Source organism: Mirounga leonina, unplaced genomic scaffold (genome assembly GCF_011800145.1).
Source record: "Mirounga leonina isolate KUSES-001 unplaced genomic scaffold, KU_Mleo_1.0 Mir_94, whole genome shotgun sequence".
NCBI classification, from domain to species: Eukaryota; Metazoa; Chordata; class Mammalia; order Carnivora; family Phocidae; genus Mirounga; species Mirounga leonina.
The window spans coordinates 22,777,423-22,791,244 of record NW_023270855.1 but is presented as its reverse complement, the minus strand read 5'-3'; the positions used below and the strand labels follow the sequence as shown (position 1 = coordinate 22,791,244).

The following is a 13,822-nucleotide window of genomic DNA, read 5'->3' as shown; positions in this document are numbered from 1 at the left end:
TCTTTCTTTCTTTCTTTCTTTCTTTCTTTCTTTCTTTCTTTCTTTCTACTGTTTCTCTTGTTTTATATAGCTACTAGAAAGTTAAATAACACATGTGGCTCCTGTTACATTACTGGCCAGCACTGCTTAGAAAGGGGGAGAGGAGCCCTGGTGTCCTTCACAGAAGCCACACTACCCTCTTTGGTGGTTGACTCTTCACAAGCATTCCCCAGGTGAAGTGGCCCAGCAAACTAATTCTTCTCAATTCCAGGAATACATTTGTGACAGGTTGACAGTAAAACTAGGTTTTGTTTTTTTTAAGAGGTTTCAATTTTCTCAATGACCTCTTAGAAACACATATTGCTAAAATGCTACTGACAAGCCATGCAAATTTACTCTGAGATGAATCTGAGTGAGCAGCGGGCTCTAGTCGTCGGCTTCCTGCCTGCTTCCTTAGGAGCACTCACACAGTTAACTGTAGCCAGTCGTTTTTTTTAGGGCAGTTCACAACAGTGCATGAAATGTGTATTGTCAAGCTAACACCAGGAAAAGCACCTCTCCTTCCAGGGTTAATTTAAGTTAAGACTCCCAGAGGGAAAAGCAGCACCACCTGGACCCTAACCCAGATTCAGCCATCCAGGGTTAGATATAACCTATTCTGGTGAGCCATGAGTGTGATCGTGTGAGTCATCCCAAGGCAAGTCTTCCCTGTTCACTGTGGGGAAGCAGCATTCCCCAATTAACAGAAAGGCTGAACATTGTTGCAGAAGCTCTCGCTACTCAGCTGTGAAGTTCAAAATGACTGAGTGAAGCACCAGAGTCCATTGAGGCATTTTATTGGTGTGTATGTATTACATCCCTAGGAAAAGAATCCCAGGATTTTCCCTCCTGTGTGTTTTCGTCTTGCTTCTTCATGGTCCATGATGCCAGCTGAGGTTGTCAGGACAATGAAACCAGACTGTGGGACAGGAGCAGGTTGTTCTGCCATTTTTCTAGATCTTCCAGTTGTACATGCAATCTGGGGCTGATCACTCCACACTTGTTTAACCTGCCTGGGAGGTTCACAACAATTTTCTCAGCACTGTGATCATCAATGATGTCAAATTCGCCAACGTAACTGTGCTTCATCATCACAGTGAGAAACCGGACGATGACTTTGGAGCATGGCCTCTCTTTTCAGCATTGTTAATGCTCTTGAGAGCATCTGCCAGGACATTCATGTGCACCATTATGGCAGCACAGAAAGATGGCGGAAAGGGGTATTTCATTGTTAAACATTTACCAGCATACCCCTAAGTGAATCCTGCCTAACAATGGAACACATGCAACGCATCCATTTCCATGGCTTCATTAGGCAAATTTTCACTGAAAGTCTTAGCATCCGGCTGTATTTGTGCAAGGAAAGAAAGAAATTTTCATGCAGTTTTTCTCCTAGGCATGACTGGCTCCATGTAACTTCAAGGACGTCTGCTCCAGATGGTTACTGTTCCATTATTTAACAAGTAACAAGAATCAGAGACTGCAAGTTGTGCTGGCACCATGCTCACCACTCCCAGCATTCACGGGCACTTGAGATTCTGGTCCCACAGCCCTCTCAGCAACACGGCAGGACTGAGAAAGGCCTCCAGCCGAGCTGTCTTTGAAACCTCTCCAAGTCCAGACAGGTGCTGATGTGACTGTAATCTTTCCCTAAATTCAGTATTTGAACGTGAATGTATTTTTGTGCATAGGGAAGTGAAGGCTTTCCATGAGATGCTCAGGTTCTGCCCTGTAAGCACCAAGGCACACTGCAGAGAAACTAGTCCCTTCACCTATAAGAAGACTGAAATTACTTTTATGGAAGAAGGAGGTTTGTGAGCATTAGAACATCTCCTAAAACTGCTCTCTGAACCAATCACTGCAGTTAGGTTCTGAAAGAATACTTTAGAATGGGAGGAAATGGTTGAATATATATTAAGTTTAAAAGCAGTCATCTTTTTTCATTTCCAACCCATAGAAAAACTAGAAAAATACACATTTTTCTCTTGCAATCTCTGTATATGGTAACATTTCAGGTTGTTTTCATGTTCCTCCTTTTTTTTTTTTTTTGGTATTCTTAAATATATGTAGATTTGTAAAAAAAAAATATTGTGAATTAAATTCAGCAGTTTTTTTCTTTAACACTGACTTTGACTCCATGAAAAATTAGAAGGGTAGTCACCGGTGTGGTCTATTTTATCTCTGCCTTCAGAGGTGAGCACATATTCAAGTCTGGGCCAATCAGAGAACCACATCCTCCAAACCTCAGTAATTCATCCAGAGATAGGCATGTGAGCCTTGGAAAGCACTAATAAAAGTCTTTCCATGTGACTTGACAAATGAAAACTGAGAGAAAGCATGTCTCTCTCTTTTGAATTATAAATGGTATGGATATAAATTTGGGCTGCTGGAAGTTTTCTTCCCTTACTTGTAGAGGAATCTTTCTAAAAATGAAGCCAAAATGCCACAAGAAGAGAAATGAGACCTGACCAGTGGTGGTGTCTGGCGCTATTGTTTGATCTCCTGGATCCACCTGTTCCTGAGGCCAAACCCATCACTGGACTTATATAAGCCAATGAACTAACTTGTGGTTTCAGTTAGTTTCAGCTAGATTCTCTCATTGGTAACTGAAACCATTTTTACTAAAAACAAAGACAGAAAGACTGTATGTTATGGCCAAACTAGGGGAACTCTTAGGTTACCTCTAAGTATATGGTCATTTTAACCAAGGCTTGGTTTTCATATGAGTGTACAAAAGCAATGCCTTATCACCAAATACTGAATCCAATACAACAAATCAGTTACTATCAATTTGCTCTAGTTACTAAGTGCTGGGATACACACAGATGAATATGAAGGTTTCTATCTTGGTGGGACTTACAAGTAAGTAGAATGGTAAGACAAGAAGGATGATGAGAGAGAGACAGAGAGACAGAAACAGAGACAGAGAAGGTACTCTATAGTAGTGGAAGCCAGGGGATTTACATTGCTAATTCTATCTTTGGAACCAATTTGGATAAGCACACTTTTTTGCCTCTTTTTCTGTCTCTAAAATATGAGTTTAGTAATCCTCCAAGTATAGTCTAGGGGGTCAAAACTATTTTCATAGTAATTTTAAAACACATTTGTCTTTTACAGTCATTCCCTCACAAACAGTTCTCCAAACTACAGGACGAGTAATGACATCATCACTGTAACAGGTAATGGAATTTAGGCTTGAATATTCTTGTGCTGTCTGCATTCTTCAAAGGTAGTAGTTTGAAAGGTATAAGTACATATCTTTTCAGAGATGAACTCAGATTGTTTTCAATACTCCTACTGTGCTCTCACCATCATAACCTCACTGACATCCAACAAATTTTGAAATCCCTGAATTTTCCTTGTATACACACAAAGACACAACTAAAAGGGAGTTTACTAAAAGGCTGGTGGGAAACTTAGAAGTCCCTAGACTATACTTGTTGTCCCATTTTGCAAGAATGTTATAAATTTTTTCAAGAACTCAATTTAAATTTTTATCAAAATTATTTCAGAATTTATATTTTATTCTAAAATGAAAAAAATGTATTTTCTTTATCGAAAGATGGATTGTTGGCTTATAAAAGGGAGATTAAAAGGCTTGCTTTCTGAACCCACAACCACACCAGGTACGTCTGAAGATGTTGGAAAAAATGAAACTGATACCTCAGAGAATTCTGTCTCATGGAAGGGAAGAATATATCGCAAAACACAAAACAGGCAAAGGTGTAAATAACAAAAATACAATATGAACTATCTTTATAGATGTTAACAATGACCTCACTGTGCCTTGTACAACAGAAGATTTTCGGATATTATTATGTGCAAAATTTGGGTGCCAATTGAGACATCACTTTGAGACCAATCATTAAAAGTTTAAAGAAAAAGGAATTGAATATTTTAACCATAGATGTGATAAACTCTTTAAAAGTCAAAAGTTGTTCGATACAGATTTTCAACCTAGAAACAAAGCAGCTACTGAAGCATCTCCCAGGGTAAGCATTTCATTGGTTTGAGAAGCACATACAACACCTGATAAATAAATCCTGTAAGGTTGACAGTGCCCAATGCCCGCCGCATGAAAAGTCCATAAAAACAACAGCCACAAGGCCATTTTCCAGGGATACAATAACGCAATGATTTAAAAATTTAGCTGCAAACATAAAGATTGCATTAATATCTCATTTTCAAAAGTGTACTTATATTTTGCAAACAGGTGAATCTGAAGAAGAGCTGGGCTTGCCAGTTAGCTGGCAGCCCTCCATCAGCATTGACTCATCATCACATAGTATCTTTTTCTGTGAATGCTCAGCAAACAGATACAAAAAAGGCTGAAATACTCAAATTTTGAATAACGCTTTGAACTTCATGATTGAGTCCTGGAACAATGGTTTTGACCCTCTCATGTCTAGTGCAAAAACAATGATGGGCCAGACTGCTAGGGTAGCATAGATCCAAGCAAATGGTACCAAGTTTCCTGCAGTCATTATATTTTTCCACTGATAGGCACTCCGAGGAACAAATAATAATCTAAAAGTAAAAATAAACACCAGTTTCATTAAGAATGCTCTAGATGAATCAAATTTCTGATTTTACCAAAGGTTAACCCTCAGTATTCTGTGTGACAAAATGCAAAAGCATTTTTGCTAAATTTTGAAGTACAATGATTGTCTTGAGGAAAGCGCTTATGGGCAACTGTTTTGAGTTAAGAGCTCAACTAACTGCTTTCTTTCACAGAGCAGGATCTCAGTTTGAAAGACTACTGACAGACAAACTACGGTTATCCAGACTTGGATATTTGGCTGACAGTTTCTTCAAAATGAACAAAGTGAGATTGCCACGTCGAGGAAAACAACTGACAATATGTGTTGCCAACTGTAAAATTTGAAGTTACAAGTGCAAATGGGAATTTTGGAAAATTTTATAAGCACCACTGTGAGCTTGACATCATGTGTTTTTCTAATGAGATTGGTAGCAATATTTATGTGTGTGATTTTTGATATCTTAATGAGATATGCAATATTTGGAAGATCTGCATAATTCAGTGAACTAGGATTTTCCAAATGCTTGATCCATGATGTTATGGAATCACCCATGGTTCAAGGATCTGTTCAAAGTTCAAGTTAGACCCATACTTTTAATGAAACAGAATATAAACAGTTTATTGATTAGGTTACAGATTCCACACTGAATCTAATCTTTAAGAAACTACCTCTTGTCTTCCCATGGTGATAGCAGAGAGATTGCAAGCTCAGTAGCCCAAGACCATTTCAAACTTTTTCTTGCATCTTGCCTTCTAAAATCCCATTAGAAAAACTAATCACACGGGGTGCCTGGGTGGCTCAATCGTTAAGTGTCTGTCTTCAGCTCAGGTCATGATCCCAGGTTCCTGGGATTGAGCCCCGCATCGGGCTCCCTGCTCAGCGGGAAGCCTGCTTCTCCCTCTCCTACTCCCCCTGCTTGTGTCCCCTCTCTCGCTGTGTCTCTCTCTGTCAAATGAATAAATAAAATCTTTAAAAAAACAACAACAAAACTAATCACACAGGAGAACCCAGAGTCCAAGTGGAGGAAGGAGAGGGGAGAGCAAAGTTATACAACCAACATTGTGGCTATAGGGTGGGGTGGTACATCGAGGTCATTTTTGCAATCAGCTGAGCTATAAGGATCATGGAGCCTGACACTCAGTGCAAAGTGGTTTGCATAAATTAGATCGAATCCTGACAATAACCCTATAATGTGGGTATTTGTGTAAATAAGAATCCTGGATTGCAACGGAATCTTCACACAAACTAGATCAAATAAAAGTGTATTTATTTAGTCACGTACCTGAGAAGTGAAACTGTTAAGGTTATCTAACATGTCTGAGTGGCTGGATGGATCTAGAAGACCACCGGAGGTCTTTGATGCTCTGTCTACAGCACTCAGTTTGGGTTTCCTCGGTATGTTGAATCCATTCTGCAGATGACATTTTCTCTGAAGCCGAAAGAGTTGTCTCACAGCAACTCCAGTCTACAAGATCCTCTGAGTTTGCAAACCTGGAGGAAGACAGGGAGGGCATCTCTCCCAATCGATTTGTTCCCAATGTCCCTAGGAAGCTCTCATTGGCCTGGCATAGATTGCTCATGCATGAAAAGGAGTCCCGAAGCCAAGAGGGTTTGCAAACTGCTGAACAAGGTCATTGCTAAGGCCCCTTCAGCTCTAAAATTCTAAAATTATTCGGGTATTATTTGCTGTGTCCTGATTGCATTGTAGTAGACTGCACATTTAGAAATACTAAGATCTGATCATTACAGTGTATTTATTGTATCTCACGATATGCCCCACTCACAATGAGCTGGGACAAGTACACATTAAGTACCACTTGGAAACTGGTGCAGGAGGACGCTGGATGGACCAAGCAGACCCCACAGTTCTAACCTTGTCCCCTTCCTCAAATGAAACAGCAAAACTAGGTTTGTCTTGTAAGAGAACTATGTTGCCAGTAGAATCACATCTTGGGTAGGAAATCTAAATTCACCTATTGATTTTATTATGTACACTTAGATAATCTCTCATTTTTCTATCCCAAAAGGAAATCCCAGCTTAAAGGAGGGTCAGTTGGTTAATCCATTATGCCAGATCCAGCCAACTGGTGGGAGCTTCCAGGATGGTCAGACTGTGAAGGGTCTTGAGGCCAAGGAGAAGTTGGCATTGACCGAAATGTCTGCCATGGATACAGAAGAGAGGAATGGTGGATATGTGCCTTTCCTAACTCAGCTTGGCTTTGCCTTCAGGACCTAACTAAAATACCAGAAATCTTTACATAAGCACTGCACAAAATAGGATTTAAGCAGAAATAAACAGTACCTACTGAACTAATTTTATAAACTCAAATCAAATAGTCACAAATGTCTCATTCCTTTGTTCGTTCTGTAAACATTGATTAAAAGCCTACCTTAGTCATGCACTATCCCTGGTCCTAGCGAAAACGAGAGGTCTCAAATTTGCTCCAGGTCCCCAGACACCATACAGCCTAAGCTCAAAAAGCCTAAAATTTTGTTTTCTATAAAAGGACTAGCCCTGGCCCTAGGTAAGTTTTGAAGGGCATGTTTTAGGTTATTACTGCTAAACAACAAAGCTGACCCAATAGAATTAATATTATGGAATGATCTCATCCAAAGGCAAACTTCTAACATCCACAATAACTTTTTATTCTTAGACTCTACATACTTTTGGCAAAGGCTCTGAAGGAAATTATATGCACACATTCAATTACCTTTATAGGTACAAATTATCCACTGCTGCCTTCTCTAATGAGAGTAGGACCTACAACTTTTACTTGCCTGAAATGAGACCCATTATATCCTAGAGCAGACATGTAGCCGGATGGGTTAACATTAGCTCCTAAGTGCTGATGGCTTTTATTCTTCTGTTTTGACACGTCTCATGGCAGCATGTTACAAACAGAAGGAATGACCGTGGTAGTCTTCACAGGCTCGTGTAGTATGTGATGGGTGATTTCTGCACTGTCATTAATATTTTGGATCCTCACTCACTGGTTTGGCAAAGAACAAAGTAGTGGTCCGTGTTTGACAGTGGCAATCCTGACTGGCCAAGCTAATTATGTTGAAAGGGAACACTTGTTCTCCAAAGATCCTGCTGGGGACACAGCTCACGATGAAGTTTTTACCTGCCCGGTCATGGTTGTTCCATGGCATGTGTGATCTCACCTTTGCAAGGGTCTTGAAGAAAGCCATGGAAAATAGTGAACACACACAATAAAATGCTTCCAGAATGTTCTCAATTGAGCCAGCTGTGTTTGTCTGCAGACTAGTGTTTAGTAACCAGAGAGATAGGAAGATAAATAAGCAGTCGGAAAAATGACAATCCATTACAAGAACAAATCACCTGACCCTTGAACTGTATTTTCTGTTAAAATTTCCCTCATGATCTTTACGTGTGGGAAGCTGCGTGCCTCAAGGAAAGATCATGGGATTTCAGTCAAGCAGCCATGGATGCAAATTCTACCCCTATTTACTAGCTGTGTGCTCTTAGGAGTTTTACCCTGTGTATGTATAATTTCCCCTCTGTACACCTTGGTTATGATGCTTACCTCACAGGGTTGTTGTAGAGGCTGAATAAATAGTAGATGTAAGGTGATGGGCACCGAGCTGGTGCTCAATAGATGTTTTTCTCCTTCCTCTTGGCTCTCTATCACTTTATAGAACTTCCACAGTAAGGGGTATTTTTGTTCACTCACCAACTTTTTATAGTTTCTCAATGCCTTTGATTAAAAAAAAAAAAAAAAAAGACCCAACCCAACAATTAGCATTTAAGTTAATACAAGTACCAGATAAAACAATGAAGTGGGATGTTTAAGGGTTTTACTGTATTATTTTTAATTCTATCCAGGACAATCACTCTGCCTCTCTCTTACCACTCTGTTCTTTTTAGTAGGCAAACACTCAGGCCAGAGCTATTTATCACTTTTGCTGCTGGTGGGGTGACTTGCTCTGTGCACTGTCGAGACTGAAAAGAACAATGACCTGTCATTTCTCCCACCCAGCTTAGCAGGCTCATCTGTCTTCCAGCTGCTGACACCAGCTGCTGTTCGCGATTCATGACTAGGCTGAACAGCAGTGGTTTTAGAACCCACAGAGGACACGAAGACCATTTGTTCTTTTATTCTAGTTCTTACACAGAGCTCTGGCCAGTTTTACTCTGGCAAACTCAGCATGGTTGGGATGAGCCATGGGCTGTTTCCCAAAGCGCGACCAGATTGCACTGCCCAAACCATCAACTGTCAGCTCTGGCCAATGCTCAACTCTCAGAAGGGCCAAAGAGTTATTTTGGGCAAGGACTAGAGAGGTCCATGAAGAATGGACAAGGAGAGTCCTATTTTCTCTTAGTCTAAGCATCAGAACTCTTGGTCCTCCTCCTCTGTGCTCCCCAAATAGGGTATAAGCCAAAGTATCTCTGTACTCAAAAGGGATAGATTGTGGCTGAATGTGGCCAATGGCTCCTGGCGGGGGAGGGGGGGGTGGTTTCTCAAGTGTCAGGAGCCAATGGAAGTGGAGCTTGACACAAATGTGTCTAATGGCGATTATTCTCCATCTCCCTCAGTGGTTATGGGGGTCAGGGGAATTTTTCTGGTACTTCTGCACAAATTTGAAAACCACCTAAGAACCTTTTAATTTGTCCAATCAATTGTTCGTGTTTCAGCGAAAAGAATTTTTAAGTTGTCCAATTTTAAGTTGTTCATATTTTGGCAAAAAACAATTCTTGGGGAGTAATTTTCCACAAGTGGCCTTTATTTCTGTATTTTCCCCCTGTGAGTTGCAAAGTAGGGTATTTACAGTTTCTCACTATTTTAATAAGTATAGTTTTGCTTTTTAAGGGCTATATTGGGCTTTGAGAAAATTTGTATTGTGACTGTTTTAGGCAAGCAGCCCTGGGCATTGGAAAGAGTACAGACTTCAAAGCCAGAAGAGAGATTGTGGTTCAAACCTTGGCTCAGTTTTTCTTTTTGATGATGTGACCATGGAAAGTCACTCAATCTTTCAGAGATTCTGTTTTTCAGAGAGTCTATTTCCTTGTCTATAAAATGGGGACAATGATATTCAAGTGACTTTCATTGTATATCCTGGATCATTTCCTTTGGGTACCTATCTCTTCCACTCACTTTTTATAAGATTCAGAGTTAACCCCCAAATAGGTTGGAAAATGGCCTAATCATGTCTAGAGGCTCCATCTTCTTGGTCATAATCATTAGCTCCAGAATAGACTTATGATCCAGGTTCAGCTAATGAAGGACCACCAAGGGACTTTTCTGCCAGATCCATTGGGAAGATGCCCTTTCTACCTCTGGAATTGCAAGTAGGATGATGAATTCATATGTATTCGCTCAGGGCTTGCTCAGTTTTAACACTGAAGGTCCCACAACCCAAGAAACCTCTCAATCCTAGACATATCAGGGTGGTTGGTCACACAAGTTGCAAGCTGTGAGAGGATTTAAACCTGGAATTGCTATAAAGAACTTCATGGGAAAAAATTGTCTCCACGATTGATCCAACACACAGTGGGAAACAGTTGAGAGATGGAAAGAGACAGAGCATCAAAGATCACATTTGGGCCCCCATATCCAACCTTGCCACAACTCAGACCTATTAAGTAACCTTGAATGGTTTGCTTCCCAGTTAAATTGACTTTTGCTTGAAATTGTTCCTATGGGCACTCTGTCACTTGCAATCAAGAATCCTTATTATTATAGTAATGGATTATTGTCACGATTTATATAGATTAACCAGATTTATACAAAGCACTAAGCTGAGAGAGAGAGAGAGAGAGACTCCAGGAACATCATCATAGCTCTGGTTAATGGCAAAAAAGGACCCTGACTTATCATCACTTCCTACCTATCCACGCCCCTCACCGTGTAACTGTAGCAACCTCCCACTCTGACTTGTCACTTCTTTTAGCCAGTGACCACACATGATGCTTAGGGGACTGACCTTGCTATGGCTCTCTCTTTCTCTCTTCCATCACCATGACAAGGACATGCCTTCTGTTGGAGGATGAGCTCTTCTATTGGAAGATGAGACCCATGGAGCAGAGCCACTCAGCCAATAGCCAGCTAAACCCCACAGATCCCAAACCCCATTCGATTATGAGCTAAATAAATTTGCCTTAGAGTCTGGGGATGATTTATGATAGCACTACTATGGCCACAGATAACTGACAAAGGAGTCAACATCTATGGAATGCTTACTATGTGCTGGCTACTGATCTAGGAGATTTTATATATATTATATAACTTAATTATTTATATAATATATAAATATGTATTAGTATTACATAATTTAACCATCACAAAAACTTCCTGAGATATAAACTTCACTTTCCAGACAAGAAAATTGAGGCACAGTGAAGAAAGGCAGCAGAGCCAGGGCTCAGATACTAGGAAGTCTGACTCTAGAGCACTTTTAACCACAGTGCCATAATCTTGGTCTTTACTGCTCTGCTCATTATATGCACACAATAAATCAGTATTTGAGACAGCAGGCCATGATGCACCAGTGAGTCATGAAATCAATTGATTGGATCATAACCAGCATTTAGAAACACAGAATAGAAAATATCAGAGTATGGTTTCATGAAACATAGGTTGGTTTTGTATATATTCATATTTATGTTCATACATCCTGAGAAATTCCTTTTTCACAAGAAGCACAATGAAAAAGCTTGAAAGCCATTGCAATAAATGTTAGCTATCCCTAGTATTGCTTCTAAACACTATTAATTAGTCAAATATGGTTTAAATCATGTTTTTATCCCAGTCTCCACCCACCCACGGTTGGTTCTTACTCCCGGAAATAAAGAGCAGTTTCCTGACCTCCCTAGAACAGAGGAGGCAATGTTCTCATAGTCCCTTTAGAGCTGCCGTATTTCACATCTCACCATCTGAACCTGCTTTCTCTCCCCTAAGGAGACAGAAAATCCAGTCGCTCTGTGAGCCCACAAGATCCCTTTGTGCTAAATGAATATTCTTCAACCAGCCCAGTCAGATGAACAACCATTAGACCAGGCAGGGTAAACCCACCCCAAGAAGACTGTGTACTGGCTGGGGATGTGGACTTTTAAATTGGATGGAAGTTTTTAGGTTGCCTTTGTTCCTCAAGAGGCCTCTGGTGGCTTAAGTGTTTTATTCAGTCAGGGAGCTCTGTAACTAAAATTTATATCAAGTCATCCACACACTCTGAGGATTCATTAAAATCAATGTTGTAATTGATAGGTAGTGAATGGCCATTTTTGACACATCATTTTGCCCATTTTCTCTCTGTTAAATAGTGCCAAGCAAGCAGAAAAGATAGGAAGAGATGTGAAACGTAAAAAATTATGACATAAATGATTCTTCTCCACAATCTTGGTTGTCTGCTATTCTCTGGACCCAACAGGCTACAGCCAGCACTTTTTGTCTTCACTGACACTGAATGCTCTCATGTAGATGGGCATGTTTGACAATTCTATTTTGAAGACCCATTTAGACCAGTATAATGAGTTTATTTTGTTCCCTGATTGGTTTTCACGTGAAGATACAATATGCAGACATTAACCTGATGGTATTCTATATTCTGTATCATATACAACAGCTGCTTTGTAGGCCAAGATCCCACTTGGGATTCTCTGCGGGCCCTCTAGGACATGGAATCGTATCTTATTCAAGAGTTAAAAAATTGTGTAAAGTCAAAAATCTCCTTGGAAAAAAACCCTGAAGTTACCATAAGGTACAGTGTTATTCTATCCATCATTAGGCCAACAGTCAGTTTTTCTTCCAGCCTTGGAACAGATGGCTGGTTCTGTGGTTCACACCAGATGAAGTAGTTGGCTTGTGCTGAGAAACCATGTTGTTTGAGAAATACATCACTTTATGCACCAGATCAGACCTCAGGACAAGAAGCCTCTCACTCAACAAGGAGCACCAGGGACATGAAATCAGCTGAAAGACAGATTGTGTCTACCACCTTAGGCTCATTGTGCTTGTCCATTTCGTGAATGGCTCACTGTTCAGTTGTTTTCTCTCTCATCTTTCTCAAGTCCCGTGGAGCCAGAAGACTTCACTGGCATGGAAATTTTGGCAGCCTCATTAAAGGGAATTAGAAGGCTCAAAATGGCACTAAACAAGTCATGAACAATTACAACACTGTCATCGCAACAGCGCAACCTTGTCTTATCCTGTTGAGAAGGTCTTCATTTAGCAAGCTATTCACTTGACCTTCCTCTGTGCTCTAGTGCAATGTGAACAGAACCATCCTCAGCTCTAACCATGCTCTCATATACTGAATAAACACCTTTCTCCTTCAATCTTTATCCAGTCCAGGCTTTGCTTTTAGCTACTTATAGTGGGGTACTGGTAAGCCAGCTCTTTGAGGGAAAAAGAAAACCCTGATGTGTCATTTTTGCTGATTTCTATAGTGTAAATACTCCCACCAAGGCTACTTTTAAGCCAACAACATGAAGTCACTGAGCGTGAACTTGGAAAGACATGAGCATAATCCATTTTCTGGAGCTGGTTCCAGAAGCCCCTGGTTTCTCTTTCCTTCAGTCTTGCAGTAAATTTTTTCTCCCTCTCCATGGTGTCCCCTGACCCACTCGGCTCAGTGTTCAACTACTACAACTACAGGTAATATTCCAGATACCGGACACAATTTCACAGCACATCTATGAAAGCTTTTCAGCACACGGGTGTGGAGGATACACCGGCTGAGTCAAGGCTGTGGGTAGTTGCCAGGGAATATAACTCTTTGCTCTTAACAGATATTCAAAAATCTACTTTGCATCAGGCCAGAGTAGCAGACACCTGGTTACCTGCTGTTGGCTAGCAGAGCTCCTCTGTGAACCCATCAGTGTGTGTCATGGGAGAATGCTCAGGAACAGCTTCATGAAACATGACTACACATACCTCATGGAGGATGTTTTGGTGGTTGCTGCCAGCACCCGGGGCTATCGTCCCTATGGAGGTTTTCATCACTTCTTAATTCCAGGAATGGTTGTACTTCTTATGAGCAATGGGTTCTGATTTGCTTAATTGATCAGGTGTCCTGGTTTGTTTGTTGTTGTTGTTGTTTTTGTTCGTTTTTGCTTTTTTGTCATTGGCAGCCAAGAAATATTGTCTCGAATTTTCACTCTACTCATAGTAAATGTGTCAGTTGATTATGACATCCTTGTTTCTTAGCTTCATTTCTGCATCCTCCTTTATGCATGTGCTCGTTTGACAAATATTCAAGTGCCCATGTGCCAACTACTGTGCCAGAGGCTTGAGATACTCTTA

The 13,822-nt window shown here is 40.6% G+C and overlaps 1 pseudogene; it reads right to left on the bottom strand.

Moving 5' to 3' along the window:
• Positions 1-122: 122 nt before the first annotated feature.
• LOC118005116 lies at positions 123-1,872 on the bottom strand (annotated as a pseudogene).
• Between the last annotated feature and the right edge of the window lie 11,950 nt (positions 1,873-13,822).